Source organism: Rhynchophorus ferrugineus, unplaced genomic scaffold (genome assembly GCF_030347505.1).
Source record: "Rhynchophorus ferrugineus isolate W39M unplaced genomic scaffold, kcgeb_rfMv2 rfM8, whole genome shotgun sequence".
NCBI lineage: Eukaryota > Metazoa > Arthropoda > Insecta > Coleoptera > Curculionidae > Rhynchophorus > Rhynchophorus ferrugineus.
In genome coordinates this window covers 21,131,889-21,153,410 of record NW_027472587.1, presented here as the reverse complement: position 1 = coordinate 21,153,410, position 21,522 = coordinate 21,131,889, and the positions used below count along the sequence as shown (strand labels likewise).

The window sequence follows — 21,522 nt, the reverse complement described above, 5'->3', positions numbered from 1 at the left end:
AGTCTTCTATCCATTGAAAGCCAGTCTCACAAAGTGATAACTAAAGACTTCGAGAGAAAAAGAAGTAAGACGAAGTGATATCAGGTGACTTCAGTCAGATATTTCTTCAAAATGATAGCCATTATATTATTTCGCATTTTGTACATCTATAGCTGTATTAATGCCGAAATATATATCATTAAGCAATAAAATTTTTAAAAAACTATGGGTGAATAAAACAGAAAAGAGCTTTTCAATGTGTTTTCCGAAATAAACTTCACTTCTCTTGACAAATTCTCTTTCCAGTCTTCTATCCATTGAAAGCCAGTCTCACAAAGTCATCACTAAAAACTTCGAGAGAAAAAGAAGTAAGACGAAGTGATATCAGGTGACTTCAGTCAGATATTTCTTCAAAATGATAGCCATTATATTATTTCGCATTTTGTACATCTATAGCTGTATTAATGCCGAAATATATATCATTAAGCAATACAATTTTTAAAAAACTATGGGTGAATAAAACAGAAAAGAGCTTTTCAATGTGTTTTCCGAAATAAACTTCACTTCTCTTGACAAATTCTCTTTCCAGTCTTCTATCCATTGAAAGCCAGTCTCACAAAGTCATCACTAAAAACTTCGAGAGAAAAAGAAGTAAGACGAAGTGATATCAGGTGACTTCAGTCAGATATTTCTTCAAAATGATAGCCATTATATTATTTCGCATTTTGTACATCTATAGCTGTATTAATGCCGAAATATATATCATTAAGCAATAAAATTTTTAAAAAACTATGGGTGAATAAAACAGAAAAGAGCTTTTCAATGTGTTTTCCGAAATAAACTTCACTTCTCTTGACAAATTCTCTTTCCAGTCTTCTATCCATTGAAAGCCAGTCTCACAAAGTGATAACTAAAGACTTCGAGAGAAAAAGAAGTAAGACGAAGTGATATCAGGTGACTTCAGTCAGATATTTCTTCAAAATGATAGCCATTATATTATTTCGCATTTTGTACATCTATAGCTGTATTAATGCCGAAATATATATCATTAAGCAATAAAATTTTTAAAAAACTATGGGTGAATAAAACAGAAAAGAGCTTTTCAATGTGTTTTCCGAAATAAACTTCACTTCTCTTGACAAATTCTCTTTCCAGTCTTCTATCCATTGAAAGCCAGTCTCACAAAGTGATCACTAAAGACTTGGAGAGAAAAAGAAGTAAGACGAAGTGATATCAGGTGGCTTCAGTCAGATATTACTTCAAAATCATAGTCATTATATTATTTCGCATTTTGTACATCTATAGCTGTATTAATGCCGAAATGTATGTCATTAAGCAATAAAATTTTTAAAAAACTATGGGTGAATAAAACAGAAAAGAGATTTTCAATGTGTTTTCCGAAATAAACTTCACTTCTCTTGACAAATTCTCTTTCCAGTCTTCTATCCATTGAAAGCCAGTCTCACAAAGTGATCACTAAAGACTTGGAGTGAAAAAGAAGTAAGACGAAGTGATATCAGGTGAACTTTCCATGACTTGGGAAATAATCAAAATACAAGGAAACTAAAATGGAAACAAGAAAATATATTTTACAAGTAAATAAATCCGTGTTAAATTCGAATAATTGTACTTGCCTGTCTATAAAATGCTAAATGAAGTAATTTCCGTGTATATTAGTTATTATATTAATAACACAGAACTCATTCTACGATCTAACATAGACTGATACTTATCAAAACCATTTGTATTTGTATATAAATGAGATATTTTCATTCCTTACTTTAGCTTTTACACTGTTTTTCTAATAATTCCTTGGCAGCAAATTTTAAGGTGGTAATATTGGCGACAATGGTAACTACTAGCTGGAACTTCATGAATCAACATTTTATAAACATTTCCAAGATTGGGTGAAAATCAAAATATAAGAAAACGAAAGTGGAGACAAGAAAATGTCTTCTGCATGTAATTAAATCCTTGTTGAACCCGAATAAGTGTACTTGCGAGTGTTTAAAATGCGGAATGAAGTAATTTTCAGGTGGTTTCCAGTGGACAGGTATAAAAACAAGGGGTGAGCGTGTATTTTTTCCGTTGGTATCTGCGGAATGGCATATTTAATTAATACACCAGCGTTAACATTTGTCGGATGACGCGACAAACGCACGGTTCCATCGGGGTCCGTGCAATATTCCGGGTCCCTCGAGCGCATCCACCTGTGCCGAGGGGGTAAAGGCCCGTGAAGAAGTCGAGGCGACATGTGCACACCCGGGGGAGGGTCTTTCGTGCCACTCTTACTTTCTCCGAAACGTTAATTATTTAATAATCATCCTTCACCGTGTTTTTTGTTATATTACACCATGTATTTAGCTATTTAATATGATTGCGGAAATGAAAAACGAACGATCGTAAAAAATCACTATTTTTCATTATAGTTTCTAAAAACTTCAATATTCTTATTCCAGTGATCTATTTTTCTTATGAAAATATACATCGTTTAAGAGTTTTATCTTCATTCCAATGTTTCCATTTTCGAGATTTTTTACTGTTGTTTATGTTCAAATAATCTCAGATCAATAAAACTAACAGGGTAATATTTCGTGAAAATTTGCGATTTTTGCCCATTTTAAAGATTTTTGTTGTCATTTCTGTTCAGATAATGACAGGCGAATGAAAATTACAGGGTTTGTAAAGAATTTTATGCTGAATCGAATGGTGGTATACTGATTTTTATACAACCTTTGGGTTAAAAGTTACACAATGAAAAGTGTATTTTCAAAAAATGAGTAGATTTCCGTTTATGTGGCATAACTTCAAACCCATAAATTCTACATCAATTTAATATGGATTTTCGTTTGTTTCACCCCAAAATACGTGTACTTTGAGAGTTTTAACTGAATGCGAGAGGTAAAAAGTTTTGGTACATTTTCCATACATATAGTCGTGAAAATTTGCGATTTTTGCCCATTTTAAAGATTTTTGTTGTCATTTCTGTTCAGATAATGACAGGCGAATGAAAATTACAGGGTTTGTAAAGAATTTTATGCTGAATCGAATGGTGGTATACTGATTTTTATATAGCCTTTGGGTTAACAGTTACACAATGAAAAGTGTATTTTCAAAAAATGAGTAGATTTCCGTTTATGTGGCATAACTTCAAAACCATAAATTCTACATCAATTTAATATGGATTTTCGTTTGTTTCACCCCAAAATACGTGTACTTTGAGAGTTTTAACTGAATGCGAGAGGTAAAAAATTTTGGTACATTTTCCATACATATAGTCGTGAAAATTTGCGATTTATGCCCATTTTAAAGATTTTTGTTGTCATTTCTGTTCAGATAATACCAGGCGAATGAAAATTACAGGGTTTGTAAAGAATTTTATGCTGAATCGAATGGTGGTATACTGATTTTTATATAGCCTTTGGGTTAAAAGTTACACAATGAAAAGTGTATTTTCAAAAAATGAATAGATTTCCGTTTATGTGGCATAACTTCAAAACTATAAATTCTACATCAATTTAATATGGATTTTCGTTTGTTTTACTTCAAAATACATGTACTTTGAGAGTTTTAACTCAATGCGAGAAGTTGAAATTGTTGGTACATTTTCCATACATATAGTAAATTTGCGGTTTTTGCCGGTTTTAAAGGTTTTTGCTGTTATTTCTGTTCAAATAATGACAAACGAATGAATATTCTAGAGTGTGTAAAGCCACTGAAATACGAAGCCACTAAAACAGCTATATCACCGAAAATAATTTAAATTTTGAATTATCCCGTTGAGGGCATATTCTTAGTGGGTTAAGCTTCGAAAATATGTAAAAAATCGATTTTTTTCACATTTCTAGGCTAGGATACCTCCTTAACTATACTCATTTTTTATTCTGACGTTTCTTTCTCTGAGGTCTCTAAGTCTACGGATCCGTCTATTACTGTGACGAGAAAATGACACTTATACCGTTCGGATTCGCCACCGAGGCCTCGTCAATCCTCGCCCCCGCGACCCCCTTCCGACGACCGCCCGTCATCTCTCTCATCGAGAGGGAGAAAGAGAGAGAGAGACGGAGCTGCCGGTGAAAAATCGCGGTCCTCCCGGCCACGACAAGGGATCGTGTAGTGATGAATATTTATGGGAGGTCGTCCCCGGAGCCCCCTGGCGGCCGTAAATGGCCGTCATTTAAATGCAAACGAGCGATTTCGATACCTGGACAGCGGGCGCGGTAGCTGACAAGATAAGCACCGGCTACCCGAGACAAAGCCAACTCGATACGGCCGATCTGGGGACCGCGACCGTGGAGTCGCGTGGCCGGGCCCGGAGCCTCTCGCGCCCGCTCCCCGCGATGACGATCTGTCTTTTCCCGGAATCGCCGCCTCGTTTTTCGTCTCTGCCATTTCACGTTTACGGTAAATTCATTTTTTCGCGGCGCAGACTCGCGAAATCGTATCTGGTCATCTTAGGTATTGTCCCTGGTGCTTGTGTCTTCATTTCCTTGTCGATGCATTCAGCAAACACTTTAGTTATGACATCTATTGTGATTCTAAAACCTGGAAACTACCTAGTGAAGTAAAATCTTATCGACGAATTTCGCTACCTCCAGTAATAATCAAAATATTAAAAAAAACTTGTTAAAAATGTTAAAATGTTAAGTTTTAATCCTTGTAAAACGACAACCCTTCCGCGTTTAATTAGTGTTTTTCATAATAGAAAAAATCACACGGAGACATGACTGGTGAATATGGATGTTGGTGCATTCAACGGAGTTTTTTCCACAAACAAACCAGGAGGAAGAATGAATTATTATCATTAAATTGATTCGCTAATAATTCATAATCACTCGCACTTGCTTCGCTTTTTCATTGATTGTCGGTATGGTAGTTTTATACTATTCGTATATTCTTGAGTTACTCAGGGCAGATTAATTAAAAGCAATACTCTTTACCTTTTTTTATAATAAAACTAGCGACCCGCCCCGGCTTCGCACGGGTGCAATGCTGATACTAAATTAAATACACTACAGAAAAAATATGAACGTTGTATATAAAAACATAGCGGCCCGCTCCGACTTTGCACGGGCATAAAATATATATGCCTATGTCACTCAATGAAAACATGATTAAAATCGATCCAGTATTTTTGGTTCATTCATTACTGCCCTTGGCCTGCACGCATTAAATTTGGAGTAAAACAATTCCTCTTCCCCTATACTTACTATGAAGATTTCCTGCTATCTTTGGAATATCTAAATTCATACAATTTTTATTACATTACACATTTTTAAACGCAAATTTTAAATTTGTAATATCTCCGAAAATATTTGTTTAATTTACATGCTGTAAGGAACCATATTGATCTATATTAATTGCACACTGTATTTAAGGTACTTAATTCGATAAGGATTAATGCCGTATTGCTTAAAATAGCTTCGTAAATAAGCCATTTTCTCACGTAAAAAGTAAACAATAAAAATGGTTAATGTGGGTTATCCCTAAAAGATAAACATATACCATCGCGGACTTTTTTGTAGACCTTTTTATGGTGTACAATACTGTAGTATATTAATTTGATCTAACTCGTAGGGTTAGGCAGCGTTTTTGCTAATTGCTAAATAAGCCTAAAAAAATAGGTTAATTTACGACATCACGTTAGAAACCTCTAAAATTAGCAATGTTGCCTTAGTATATTATGCATGTATTATACATATAAACCTTCCTCTTGAATCACTCTATCTATTGAAAAAAACCGCATCAAAATCCGTTGCGTAGTTTTAAAGATTTAAGCGCACGTAGGGATATAGGGACAGAAAAGGCGACTTTGTTTTATACTATGTAGTGATGTAATAGAAATTGAATTATTTATATTTAAAAAGAACTGAAATATCGCGAACAGTACCAGCAAAACTTCTTTTTTTTCAACAGAGTACAAAAAATTGACCTACAAAGTGACTGAAAGTGTATAGACACTTTGTAAACATGTTTACCAGCACATTAACAATAAAGTGTGCCAATATATGTAAAATTCCCGTTACTTTTAGAACACCACTCGTACTCATACGATTTTTTTATATTGAGATTTTTATCTTTTCAAATTCTTCCCTATTTCTCAGGTAGATTTTTTTAAATATGTAAATTGTATAAATTACAGCACCAATATTTCCAAGAGATTGTATTTGTAAGAATCTGCAAATGTGACAAAATCTGCCCATCCGACATTCACCCTTTGTAGAAGGACATATTCCTCAGTAAAATTGAATAATCATGAACTTCCGCAAGCAGACAACGTTGAATATCTGGGAATGCATTTTGATCGACCTTTGACATCGAAAAGCATATAGTGACAAAACGCAAACAGCTTGCGCTTAAACTAAACCAAATGTACTGGCTGATAGAGCGTAAATCTAAATTATCAGTTAGACATATAGATAATAAGACTTCTATGCTACCTAAGTTATCATAAAATATCCGTATATTCTGTATACTAATCTACCACCTGAATAACACAATTTTTATTACTTTTTCATCATCATCATATAAATTATAATATTATTTAAAATGGTGCCTATGTAGATTAAACAACAACCGAAAAAACACAACTAAATACCCAAAAAATGTTGGACAGGTGAGTATAAAGCCTTTTTTTATGATTGTTGGTATCTAATTAAATTTGATTATGGTACTATCAGTACAACATCAGGCAGGTGTTGATCGAACGTCCTCAAATTCAACCATTATGTAAAATAAACACGCTTTATTTTGACATGAACAGAAAAAGATAACAATGAAGAGGTAAATAATGAAACAATAGCGCTCATTTTACAACATTTCTCGAGTTGCTATCTATATTCCTCGTACAGTCTCCAAATAATATGACATTTATTTTAACAGGTTTATTATTCGAACTCGAATTCAGTAAAATTATAGTGAGTTGTAGTTTTATGATCATCAAAAATTGCGATGTTAGGTTTGTTGTTTGAATTTCTGATTGATTCTTGGAAATGGAGAGACATCACCAACAGAATAATCACGCCTGTCTAGTTCAACTATTATTCTGTGATTGATGTTGACTACTTCTACTTAATTTAATATTAAGTCGTATAGCATTTTTAAAATGTATGTATATATATATATATATATATATATATATATATATATATATATATATATATATATGCAAATTCCATCAATTAAATAAAATTATTATAGAAATTACTGTCTTGTCAATTACTCCTTGTATAACTTAATACTAAACATTATTGGATAATAATATATTTTTACTTTATCGTCCTGTAACCTCCAACTTTCAAGGTCTTCCAAATTCTTAAGATATATACTAGATAATCTAATATCTATATTCTGGATCTGACAAAGGTGCTACCGAAATTCAGTATAGGTACTACGTATCATTAAGTTTTGGACACAGAGAGCCTATGATCATTTCTGTCATCGGCTTTGGTCGTGCAGCAAGCTTAGGGTAAAATTTTTGTATATAGAAACCGACCTTTCTCTTGCTGCTGCTGAGTACGTCCTATTACAAATTTGACATATTAATTTAATTTCATCGAAACTAAACTTACATTTGGCCCTTTATATTTGTAATTTTGTTAAAACGCTGAAATGTTTCTTAAACAAACGCTTAAACAATTAAACATATATATGGCTAACGTTAAATCATAGTAATGCCACTTGTTATTTGAGGAATTTCTTAGATTACCATACCCCACAGAGTAGCTAAATCTAAAGGCAAAAAGTATATATTATGTACTATATAGTAAAAGACGTATCTACTCTATTCTAGTTTGTTCTAAAACAAAATATATGTTAGTTTCAGATATTCTTGTTAAATATTCGGAGCCACAATGGATTTTAATGTGTCCTACGAACGATAGGTATTTTATGAAGAGGAATGTCATTGAACTTAACAGTCAAGTTGATTGTGATAGTTCGCGTGTTCACCAATAGACCTGGCCAATAACCGGTCAATTGAAAAGTTCCCGGTCTGAAACATAGATGGCGCTACTAGAATTAAATCCATAGGTTTTTTAGTTAGCACTAACCCTCAAAAGATGCGTGTCAAATTTGACAGCACTCGAATCATCAGTTTGTGAATTGTAGCATTTTGAGTGAATCAACTTTTGTTTTTTTGACAAAAAAATAATAAAAGGAATTCCGCGTGTTGATAAAATATTGATTTTTGGACCGAAAAAATACAGTTCAAGCAAAAACTTGGCTTGATGCTGAGTTTTTGGACACTGCCCCAGAAAAATCAACCATCAAGGATTGGTATGCCAAGTTTAGACGTGGTGAAATGAACACCGAAGACGGTGAACGCAGTGGACGCCCAAAAGAGGTTGTTACCGACGAAAACATTTAAAAAATCAACAAAATGATTTTGAACATGTACATCATATCATTCACGAATATTTGGGTATGAGAAAGCTCTGTGCTAGGTGGGTGCCGCGCAAGCTCACTTTTGACCAAAAACATCGACGAGGTGATGATTCGGAGCAGTGTTTGAAGATGATTATGCGTAATAAACCCGAGTTTTTGCGTCGATATGTGACAATGGATGAAACATGGCTCCATCATTTCACTCCGAAGTCAAATCGATAGTCATCCGAATGGACTGCAGAAAAATGAAGTACTGCATCACCAAGACAATAGACCGTGTCACAAGTCAGTGACACAAAGTGATATGAGTCAGTGATGGCAAAAATCCATGAAATGGGTTTCGAAAAGTTTCCTCATCCACCGTATTCTCCAGATCTGGCCACCAGCGACCATTTCCTGTTCTCAGATCTTAAAAGAACGCTCGCTTAGAAGAGATTTTCGTCAAATGAAGAGGTGATCGCCAAAACCTAGGTCTATTTTGAAACGAATGACAAATCGTACTACAAAAATTGTATCGAGAAGTTGGGGGGTCGCTATAAATAGTGTATCACCCTTGAAAAGAATTATGTTGATTAAGATCACATTTGTTTCTGCAAAATCTAATTTTGCAGAAACAAATGTGTTTTACCTGGGTAGGCCGGGGACTTTTCATTTAACCTGTTACTTAAAGCAATAAAAACGCGTTATTGAACAACCTGGTATAACACTGGTGGATTCGATGACTCTTTTCCCGTTTATAATCGACAGGGTGATTTTATTGACGGTACGCTGTCTCCGCGATGCAAAAGGAACCGAAAGAATAAAGGATGAGCAACCTTCCAGTAATTGGGTCAGTGGAAAGCGTCGCGAACGCGAACAATGGCGCGGTGAGCTGGAGAACAATGGGGTGATAGACCGGCGGCACACATTCTCTGCGGTTTCGGCACTCCAGTTTTCCCAAAGCAGCCGGGCAAACGGCCAGCCGTTGACGTAAGCCGTTGGCCGCGGGCCCAGCCCTAGCCCATCTGCATTTGACAAATTCATATTTTCATTAATCTTTTTTCGTGGCCGGGCCTGTTATGGACCCGGTCATTATCGCCGCCTATAACGGTAACCTACATTAATACTCACTTTGTTGTTTTACGACCGTCGTATGTGGGTTGGACTCACCGCGAACTCGTCATCAACACCAAAAACATAACGAAACATTAAAAGGTTTCGACTATATATGTCAGTATTGGAAAACAAACGGGGCCAACATGCTGTGTATTAATTACACTCTAAACGGTTAAAAATTGTTTATATCAGTGCGAAACTTGATTCAAATCATGAAATACAGCCGAATCTGCTCCTGTCTTATGGAAAAATATCACAGGTTTGCAACAAAAAAGCTGCTTGAGTATTTTCAAGTCAAAGAACGCCCAGAATGAGCAAAGGCGTTCGAAGACATTGAATTGCAAGATTAATTGGATTGAACCTTAGCTGAAAACCTCAGAAAATCTTCAGATAGCTTACCCAAAACAATTTTGTGTTTTAATTTTAGACTGTTTCTTAATAGGAAAAAATACGTTCAAGCGAAGCGAATGGCTTGAAAAGCATTATAAGGACACCGCTCCATCAGAAACAACAATAAAACGTTGATTTGCTGACTTCAAACGTGATCGTAGAGACAGCAATGATACAGAACGCAGTGGACATCCCAGTGAGATGGTAACACCAAAAAACATAAAACAAACCCACAAAAGTATTTCGAATGACTGAAAATGTAAGTTGCGTGAGTTAACTAACAATATCAAAAGAACGTGTTGGTTTTATATTGCATGAGCATTTGACTATGAGAATGACGTGGTATTGAAATGTTTGGGCGGCGCTGAAATGATTATGTGACTCTTGTAGAGATTACGGTAATGAATTATTCCAATATTGAACAAGAAAAACGCGTTTTCTTTGTTATGCCCGCGACTTTCCAGTCTATCTGTTAAATGATACAAAAAAGGGTATTAATCTTCATTTCCATCTTGTATCAAGCAATTCCCCGCGTCACAACCATATTTTCATGATATCCAAACGGAAGAACTAAGCCTCCGTTTCGTACTAGTTAAATAAATCGGTGGTAACTATTACGAATGTTGCACAACATCTCCCCTAAGAGTGATGTTGAACTTTCCTTTCGTCGAAATTCGACGTAGGAACACAGTTCGTGCTTGGTTACTCGTCAAGAAAAGTGAAACCTGGCTGGCACCGTCATGTGTGTCTTCTGTCACTTTTTACGCGGTTAATTGTCGTGTCGGTGGACGGATGGTCACTCGACCATATTGTCATGGACCATGAAATCAGTTGACGCGAGCTACGGTCACCACAGCGCCAAGAAACGCATTACTCGAACCGTTTCTTTGTTGGCGATGTTCAGTACATGTCCGGTGAGCTATTACGGAGGCCTGTGTTGATTCGTACAATCATTCTCGTCGAATTCAGTAAAATATAATAATTTTTGATATAAAAATATCGATTTTGTTAGCTTAATTGAACGTAAACATAATAGGTGAAGATATTATCCTCCAAAACTCTTTCTCCTTTATTCAAATCAAGCTATTCAATATAGTGCCTGTTTTGAAATTTACATCATTGCATCTATGTTCAAACTATTTTTCAAACAAAACTAAAAGAAAATTGCCAAAAAATTATCATTTTTCTACGCCTTCTCTTAAACATTAAGGTATTTTAAAATACTTTAGAAATTAACGAGAAACAATTGTTGTTATTATTATTGTTATTGAATAATATCTAGTGTTCAATGAGTAATATTATAGAGCACTAAATTACCAAACGAAATCACTATACTATTGGAAAAACCAATATTTTTAGAGTTTAAAGAGTTTAAAAGAGTTATATTGGTTTAAACCCGACTTCTAAAAGACATTCATAATGTTCAAAATACTTTTAGAAACTTTTAAAATACTTAATATATTTGTTTATCTCCAGTAATATCAAATTTCTTCAAGAAATAACTATAATTTTCTATTAAGTATCTATCTTTTCAAGAATATTAAAGTTTTCTTCAATGTATCAAGATCATATAAAGCAAAAAATGAATTTTTGTGACTGATTATTGAGAAAAAAGTGGTAAAAAAATGTCGGAGTAAAACCTTTACATTAGACGTAAATTGTGGTCAAAAAAAATGATAAAAATCATTATTTTTGGTATATAGTAAATGGTTTTAAGATATGACTAAAAATCTAGTTCAAACATTTTTTTAGCAAAAATTTATTTTGTCGGTATTTTTAGAACACTTAAATTTAGAGGTAAACTGATGTTACCAGTTAATTAAGCGTGTAATTCTACATAAGTAGTGTTATTTCCATCATTATATTTTTCATTTTGCCATAGTTATAATGAAAAGTCTAAAAATGGCCAAAAATCAGAATTTTTCCTGAGTATATATATGGAAAAATATGCAAAAAATTTAGACCTCCAAATAAACTGAAATTCAAGTATTTTAGGAATATTCAAAGATGAGAAAATCTTAACTTTGAAAACTTGAAATATACCGGAGAAATCATTGTAGCACCTTATTAAGAATTAAGTTATGTATAAATGGTTATATTTCCATTAATATATTGTTCTTTTTCCCATACCTAAATCCTGTTCACTGCAATATGTCCTGTATGCCTTCATAGATTCTGACGAACATCAAGTGTATGTTAGACCGTAAAACAGTATGAACATATATTAAAATACGTATCTTATACGAAAAAGATTCATTGTTATTGATTACTATAACAATTAATCTTCTCTCGACTCTATAATTCTATAGTTGCATAGTTTTCCTTATCCGTCAGCTTTCTAGATTTATTTTCGCAACTAATATGTATATAAAAAAATGGAAATCCTCATACATCTATTAATTTTATCGATGTAACATCCATCTCCGTTTCATTTACTCTTCTGTACTCGCCTAGTGAACTATTCCAGATTTACTGTAAATAATTTAATTGTAAAGATCTTAATATTCACTGCATTAAAAACACACAAACATATTATTCGCCTGATTTAGTTCCGTCGAATTTCTAGAAATTTTATAAAATCTAAAAAGGCATCGTTTTAGAGGGGGGGGGGGGGTAATAATCTCGTTAGTATATGTTATAATGTTTCTGCTAACAACTAAGTGTTATATATTGTATTGTTTGTACTGAAATAAAAAAAGAAATCAGATTAGGCGAGTGATATTTTCCGACGCGTTACACAAAATAACAACTGACAAAAAAAAACGCATATGGGGAGCGTGCAACAGATACAGTTTCTATACCGAGATGACGATGGCGATAGCCGTATTTCTTGTCTTTAATTTTAATAATATCCAAAGACGAAACAGTTACATTTTAAATATGTGTGAACTTTCAACTAATTGCAAATTAAAATGGAGTTCCTTCCTTCGCTGAACAGTTACTAGACGTTGATGAAGAAAAATACGCTCTAGAATTGCGAGAATGGACGGTTTGCACCAATGGTTTGTTTTTATTAACTTTCGAAGAAGTAATTTGTATATGCAGATTTTTTTATTTAATTAATACAGTGTTACTAGTCGTTTCCGTCTAACCTATAATTTGTCTTTATGCTAACTTAAATCTAGGTATATAACTAGGAGGACCCATCGGCCCTAACTCAGTCTCTGGTGAAATAATGTTTATACATGTCACTGCTGATTTTTTTAACATATGCACCACACTACACGACACTACACAAGATCAGATGGTTTGATTCTTCTGAGACTGTGTCCTGTTCTGGTGGTATCAAAAAGTTGCAATATTTCAATGTTTGTATGACAATGGAGTCTTTCCTCATGCCTCCTTGCAATTCTCTTGATTTCTTGACTGACTGTGGGTATCTGAAGGTCTCGATGTAGATAATCAGTCCTATAGTATTTGGGTGCACCCACAATACCTCTGAGGACTTTGTTCTGAAAAACTTGTATTTTATTTATGTTACTCTTTGCAGAACATCCCCATAATTGAAGTCCGTTTGTCCATATAGGTTTCAATATTTGCTTATATAATAGCAATATATTATGTACTGATAATTGTGATTTTCTTCCAATTAGCCAGTACATTTTCCTATATTTCAATTCCAGTTCTATTCTTTTCTTCTTTATATGTTCCTTCCAGCGAAGTTTTGCATCGAGATTTATTCTGAGATATTTAGCGTTGTTGCTATATAAAATGATAGTTTACGGTTATTGGTGCTTGTACGGTCTGTTTATAGGTGAACTGCACATGTACAGATTTACTTTCATTAATTCTTATTTTCCAAGCGTGTGTCCAATTATTTATATTGTCACTTGCCTGTTGTTCTGAGGCTTCTTCACTATTGTCTCCGACAGCCAGAATAGCAGTATCATCACCAAATGTAGCCATCGTGATATTTTCCATTTGTGGTATATCACAAGTATAAAGTAGATAAAGCATTGGTCCCAGTACACTTCCTTGTGGTACACCTGCCTTAGCTTCTTTTATTGTAGAGTAAGCTTCTTCTTGTTTGACTCTAAAGTATATGCAGATGAAGAATTAAATTATTATTGTTATTAAATAATATTCTGTGTTCAATGAGTAATATTATGGAGCCCTAAATTACCTACCAAAATCACTATACTATTGGAAACCAAATATTTTTCAATTTTTTTAGTTTAAGAGTTTAAACAACTTTTAGCTAAAATTTTATCACAGCTTTATTTCTGACATAATTCTAGTATATACAAAAAGAGTAATATCACCAACTTCTTTAGCAGTAAACTTAAAATTGCTTAAACAGAACCTATAACAAAACGTGTGAAAATGATAAAATATCGATTTTATTAGATTAATTGACACTAAACACAATGGGCGAAGATATTATCCATTAAAATTCCCTTCCTTTCATCAATCAAGCTATCGCACTAAATTCCTTTCTTAGATATCAATATATCTTACATAAGAATACATAAGAAATCAACAAGAAAAAATTATATTACATTGTAAAACGTTTAGTATAACATCTATTTTGAAATTTACATCAATGTATCTTTGTTCAGACTAATATTAAAACAAAACTAAAGGATTTTTATTCTCCATATGTAGGACCCCTTATTTATATCATTACTTGCGTGTTGTAGTTTTCTAGTTGTTGCCTCACTAATGTCTAAAATAGCAAATATTGCAATGTCATCAGCAAATGTAGCTATACTAACATTTTTTATTTGTGGTAAATAAGACAACCTACAAAATTGTTTTGTCCCTTTTATTTCATTTATTGTTAAGTAGGCTTCTTCCTTTTATATATATATATATATATATATATATATATATATATATATATTAAAGTCTCCTTTTACAAACTAGGGATTTATCTGGACTGGACTTACAGTTTAAAATAAGCTCCGAACCACGGTCCTCGGCATTAAACCTACCGACTAGCGAGTTACCAACTTAGAAATCAAGAAATCATCCCAAAACACATGCGGTCTTACACAGCCTGGTTACTGGCGTGACTGGGATCATTTTCCTTCTCGGATTTTGCGCTCTTGCCTAAGACAATCACAAACATAAATTTGCGACCATGCCCCAGCAGGATTCGAACCCACGACTATCGCAACAGTAGGCGAACCGTTCTGTCGCCTTTACAACTGCGCCACCAAGCAGGCCTTGGAGCTTATATATTACTCTTATGTCATACATGGGCATCGAAGGCTCGCACTACGTCCCAGAATATTTTTCTCTTCGTAGATATTTTTGCGAATCTCTGTTGTTCTATGTACTAGGTCAACGGTTAAATGCTTGGTAACAAAACCAAGCTGATGTTCTGGAGCTTTTCAAATACTTCGTATGTTACTGAATTTGCTCGAAAAGATTTCACTTCATTTGGTGGCTTTCCAGGTTTTCTCTAATAACTATCCACTTATATCTTCGCTATTGTTCCCTCTAGCAAATATCGTAGTGTCGTCAGCAAAATAAAGGAAAAGACGACACGACATTCACTGGCTTTTGCAAAGGGGTACAAAGTTCGCCGTGTCGGTCAGTCGATAGAATAAAGAAAGGAGAGTCAGTATTGGTGCGGGCAATCGCCGTCCATCCCATAACCTTGCGCCAGTCGGAACAAAAGATCCCACACTTAAAAAAAAATCTCCCATGGAAGTGCGGAAATTTTACCACAATTATGGTGCTCAAGGAGAGCTTGAACCTCGACCGCCCTCTCCTTCTCCCCCCGCCCGCTCGTCCGCCTCGTCCTCCCCGCCTCGCCATCCTCGATCTAGATGAGGATTTCTTTTTAATTGCCGTATAATTTTCTAGGTCGCGTTCCTACCTTTTGCCTCTGACTCGCGGCAGGATGCGGCCTATCGCCGCGGTACCGCTCCGTACGTTTCGGTCCCATCATCATCATCATCGTCGTCGTCGCCGCGATCGACCGACAACGGCGACGGCGACGCTCCCCCTGACCCCCCTCCTCACGCCGCCGTGTCCGTCGTCGTCGACCTCACTTCCGCTGACCCTTGCCGTCACATCCGGTCGGTCGCTGGCAGGTTGGTACCGGTCGTCTCTCTCTCACTCTATCTCATGTTTATTCATCCGATTACTGAACGGAATTAAGTAACACGAAGGGTACGAACTTTGGTCGACGAAAACTCCTGTTGATATTCGATGATTTTTTTTTAAAACGTATTAGCCACAACTTTTTTTTGTATTGTGATTTATTTATTACATTGTTGGCAGTCGTTGCCGACTAATTTACAATTTGTCTTTACAGTAACTTCGTTTATAAATCAATCATAAAGCCAATTTGGACTATAGGGTGTAAATATGGGGTTGAGCTAATAAATCAAGTCCACTAGTAATCCAACGCTGTCAAAACAAAGTTCTACGGTTAATTACTAGTACTTATCGCTGCGTAACGAACAAAAAGTTGCTCGATGGCTTCGAAATTAAATAGATTTACGAAGTGATTCAAGATGTCGCCTTAAAACGTGAAATAAGGTCGCTAAATCACAGCAAAATGGAGACAACACAGCCACTGAACAACAAGCAAGATATCAGAGGAGAAAAACGAAACGAACATGTCCACTATATAAATGTTTTTAGTTTTAGCTTATGTAGATTAGTTTTATTTTAATTTGATTAATACATACTGAGGTATTAATCCCTTACTCGCCTTGGTTGTGTATTAATGAAATACAGAACACCAGTAATAAACTAAATTGTAAATTGAAATTAAATATCTTGGTATGCATTTAGATCGACGCCTAACCTGGAAGAAGCACATACTCTCTAAACGGAAACAACTAGGACTAAAATTATATCAAATGTATTGGCTCGTTGGACGCAAATCCAAGTTATCATTAGATAACAAGCTATTGCTGTATGAGTCTATACTCAAGCCCATTTGGACATATGGAATTCAACTATGGGGTACCGCTAGCAAATCTAATATATCCATCATTCAACGGTTCCAAAATAAGGTGTTGCGTGCCATTGTTGATGCTCCGTACTATATTTCAAATAAAGTAATACAACGCGATATTCCTCTAGAACCTATAACGAGTGTAATCCAACGTGTTTGTGTGAAGTACTTCGAAAGAGTGTCAGTGCATCCCAATGTACTCGCTAATCAGCTAAATATGCGACGTGATAGTGAAGTGCGTAGACTAAAACGTTTAACACCACCTGATCTGATTACTGGACATATGTAGAGTTTAGAATAAGCATTAGAATAAGACTAATTAATTAATATAATATATTATACAGAAAATTGCTTAATGAAGTGATTTTCTACATGCCATGTATATATAATATAAACAGAAGAAATACTTATTGCCAATAGGGCAGATTGTGGACTCACGAAGAGTAATAAAAAAAAAGAAAAAAAAATTAAAATTGTAGTAACCATATCTAATATAAGATATAATTAATATAACAAATTAAATCCAAATTACAAAGTGCTATCTCGAATGTACATGTTCTTTAACATGGATCCTTCAAAACTTATTGTATGTACTTTAAACCATTCCGTAAGTGCAGCCTTTGTTGATGCACTTTTTGCCATCTTCTCCACCAGTGTCAATGATATGGTGCTTTGTCCACTACAATAACTGATGGGTCCTATAAGTTCTTAAAAATCTGATTTAGAAACCACTGCAAGAACAAGCTTTGGTTCATTACTCCGTGGTAGTCACTCTTGGACTACTTGGACTTGGAGGAAAATACTAATTATGCCCCAGGAATTAAACCATTCCTGTTTCCAGCATGAAAAACTAAATGTCTGCAATGAATAAACCAAATTACAAAGTGCTATCTCGAATGTACATGTTCTTTAACATGGATCCTTCAAAACTTATTTTATGTACTTTAAACCATTCCGTAATTTCAGCCTTTGTTAATGCACTTGTGTACACCAGTGTACAATGATATGGTGCTTTGTCCACTAAGTTCTTAAAAATCTGATTTAGAAACCACTGCAAAAACAAGCTTTGGTTCATTTCTCCGTGGTAGTCACCCTTGGACTACTTGGACTTGGAGGAAAATACTAATTATGCCCCAGGAATTAAACCATTCCTGTTTCCAGCATGAAAAACTATATGTCTGCAATGAATAAATGAATAAATATCTATTATGTTATCGATGCCATTTTCCTTATTCAGTCCTTTCTGCTTCTCGCTGTGTGTTTTTCTGGCTTGAATCAAAACTTCATGTATCGGCTTTTTACTGTCGTCGGTTGTCATGATGTTTGAAGAACGCTCGTTTTTTCGGCACCGTGTCGGCATTTTAGGCCCTTTCCCGACTTCGACTCTCATTTACTGACCTTTTCCGGGTCGCTGGTTCGACGCCGCCGACCATACCGTTTCCGTTTTCTCACGGGGCCCTTCCGCCGAGCGAGGGGGTTCTTCGTCGTCGTCGTCGAACGGCAGCCGTTCACCGCTCGTATGACCTCACCGGGGCCTAGTGGCGACCTTCGGCCCGTTAATTGGAACGATGAATCGAACGTTTTAGCGACACGATCTGCTGCCTTTCACGGTCCCCGTTTCCTGATGATGACGACGTCAAAGGAGAAGAAGAAGCGGCGGTACGGGCTTCGCTAATCCGTTAAAGGAGATGGTGTTTTTTTTTCGACGTTTTTCGACGAACATCCCGGTTGGAATATCGGCGGAAGGTTTCGTTCTCGTATCGCTAGTTTGGCGATCGATAAGATGCTAATGATCGTCATGTAGTCGAAATTCGACCACAATATATATAGAGATTTATAAGAAAGCCACGTCTAATCCTTCTGACTATAGATTCATCAGCCTGATTAGTTAATTTTCCAAATTTGCTGAAAAAGTGATACTACACGTTTTAAACAGTTTCACAGGCGCACACAACATAATCGGGAGCGAACAATTCGATTTCCGTGCCAAACACTCGAGCCTTCATCAAGCTGCTCGCTTCGCAGCAACAATCCACCAGGTATTAAGGAAAGGTCGAAAAACTGGAGCCATCTTTTTAGATGTTTCCAAAGCTTTCGATCAAGTATGGCACCACGGTGTAATATTCAAAGCAAAACAGCTTGGTCTACCGAATGACCTAATCTCCCTGATAGATTCATACTTTGACGGTAGGTCCTTTCAAGTGATGATCGGTGACGCAGTTTCCTCTCGAAAACAAATCTCCGCAGGATGTTCCTCTAGCTCCTGCCCTGTTCAACCTTTACATGACTAACTTCCCACTCCACAGAAATTCCCACACAGCATTTTATGCACATGACACAGCCCCCATCGACTGCCCAAGCATCGTCCTCAGGTCTTCACCACCATCTTTTTTTGTCTACTTGTGTTTTCCACTTTTTTATATAACTTCAATAAATAATGGTCACACCATGTAAAATATATTACTAAAACTATATATAAGTATTAATAAGTGTAACATAAACTACCACGGCTCTGAATATTATAACAAAGTATCATAAGTATTAGAGATTATTTAGGATTGTTTTATTATATAAGGATTATTTTCAGTACTGTAACAACTTCAGAATATAATCTCTCCTTACTATTAATGATCCTTCCTTACTTTATGTTAAAAACATAAGTATGGAATAATAAACGAAGTAATGCATGTTTGTAAATTAAAACAGAGAATATATGAACAAAACAACTTCGAACCGATACTTAGCTTTACCGTGTATATTAAAAAGAATAACGAACACAGATAGATAATTTATTTTTTACAATTTGGAATTTTGATATATTAACACGTTCGCTGCCGATCTGGAATCAAATACTTACCCTAGAAGTCGACTACGTTTTTTCTAATTGCAACAATAAAATATTCCTAATAACGTTTTTTTATCAGAGTTATCAGCACTGAGGTCAAATATTATTGCCGATGGCCGCATAACGCGCAAGCGCGTGGCTAATTCAAATGGACAGAATAGGAAAATACATTGTTTGATTAGAAAATATAATTTAATATACCATAACAATTCAGCAGAAATATGAGAAAAAAATAACTAACTAAATGTTACAAATTAACAAAATATCTATTCAAGCAAATTGAGAAGTCAATAGAAAAAATGAATGACCATTAACTAATACAAATTTTCTCTAAAACTCATAAAATACATAAAAACCTTCAGATAAATCATAAGAGATCACTCAGGACTCATTTTTGCGTAGTCTAAACACTAGCCAGGATATCCAGGACATGCAGTGTATACATAAATAGTGCCTTTTTTATAAATAACATTTTTTGCATTGCCTTCTTATTACCTATCCTGCTTTCTTCTCCTCTCATATTTTCAAAATATGTTCGCTGATAAACGCTCTGCTAGGTTTCTCGTCTAGTGTCGTTCTTCTTGTCTCGTTCTAGGTAGTAGTAGCTCTGGAAGTAGGTTTGGATGGAGCCTTTAGCAACCTATTTGTAACAAACAAACGAAAGTCGTAAATTGGAATACGATTGCTTGAATATTTATTGTAAAGTTAGGGCACGTTTTATATCTATTTTTCCACTTTTAGGATGAGTGTGTACTGACAAATCGATATTTTTTCCCGCCATATGCCATTCTGTAATATATATTAATCAAAAAGGAAATAACAAAACCAAGCACGTAAATGACCCACCTATGGATATGTACTTATAGGAATGTATTTGAAAGTATCTAAAAAACATTAAATTAACTATTGTCTTATTAACTCTGCCATATCATAACTTTGGTTTCTTCCATAGCTTCATTCAGTTTTTAAACACAAGTTTTTGTAGAGAGATAATACGTCCTTTTCGTCTATTTCAGTATAATGGTAAGCTAGACTATGTCATGTATCTAATGTAGACTGTATTTAATTTGAACTGTGAATCTGTGAAAAGTGTCAATTGCGTTCAAGCAAAATATAACTTACAGGTCTAAAATAAATAAATCCTTAGTACTAATCAATGAAGAAAATCTCATAATTCAAAAATTATTTCTAGTTACTAAATCTATAATAAAGTTAGACTTAAACATTCCAGCAAATGACGTTTTTCGCCGAGATTTACGGATCCCAAAGAGACCACGACAGCGATCGACAATCGGAACGCTTTTCTCGAATTCATCCAACAGAAAATTGGCTCCGAATTTGACCGTAACACTTTCTGAATGGGAAAAGAGTCGTCGCTTCCATCGATTTGAGACTGTCGCGTCTCGATCCCGCGTTTCGACACCGCTACGCTCATCATTCGGCTCAGGCAGGCGTTCTCTACAACTTTCCCAACGTTTTTTCCGATTATCAGGGCGAGTAACCCGGGTTCGGCTCATTTTTTTTCCTTCGTACGATTTATTTTCGATTTCTTTCGGTCGTTTTCTGCTAAATAATCGCGTTTATCGAATCGAAGCTACATGTTATTCATTGTTAGATTCATCAGAGCAGGAAGAGCAGCGAAAACACAAAAGTTATTACAGCACATATTTTATAACTAGTCGAAAGAAAAAAAAAAGCTATCAATTAGGAATCCTACAGACAAGACTATGTTTTACAATAACTTAAAAGCTTGGACAAAAAATGCAAAATCTAAAAGAGTAATCAATGAACTTTTAACAACCAAAGAGCAACTAAGAGATGTACATATATATACCTCTTATAAGAAATTAGAATAGACAATGATCAAGGACATATTTTAGAATATTTTACTAACCAAACTTACCTCAAA

At 35.1% G+C, this 21,522-nt stretch overlaps 1 long non-coding RNA gene across 1 annotated transcript in view; it reads left to right on the top strand.

The window, feature by feature from the left end:
- The window catches only part of LOC143201771 (uncharacterized), a 185,281-nt gene that overhangs the window by 139,144 nt on the left and 24,615 nt on the right, over nucleotides 1-21,522 (top strand). The window lies entirely within an intron of this gene.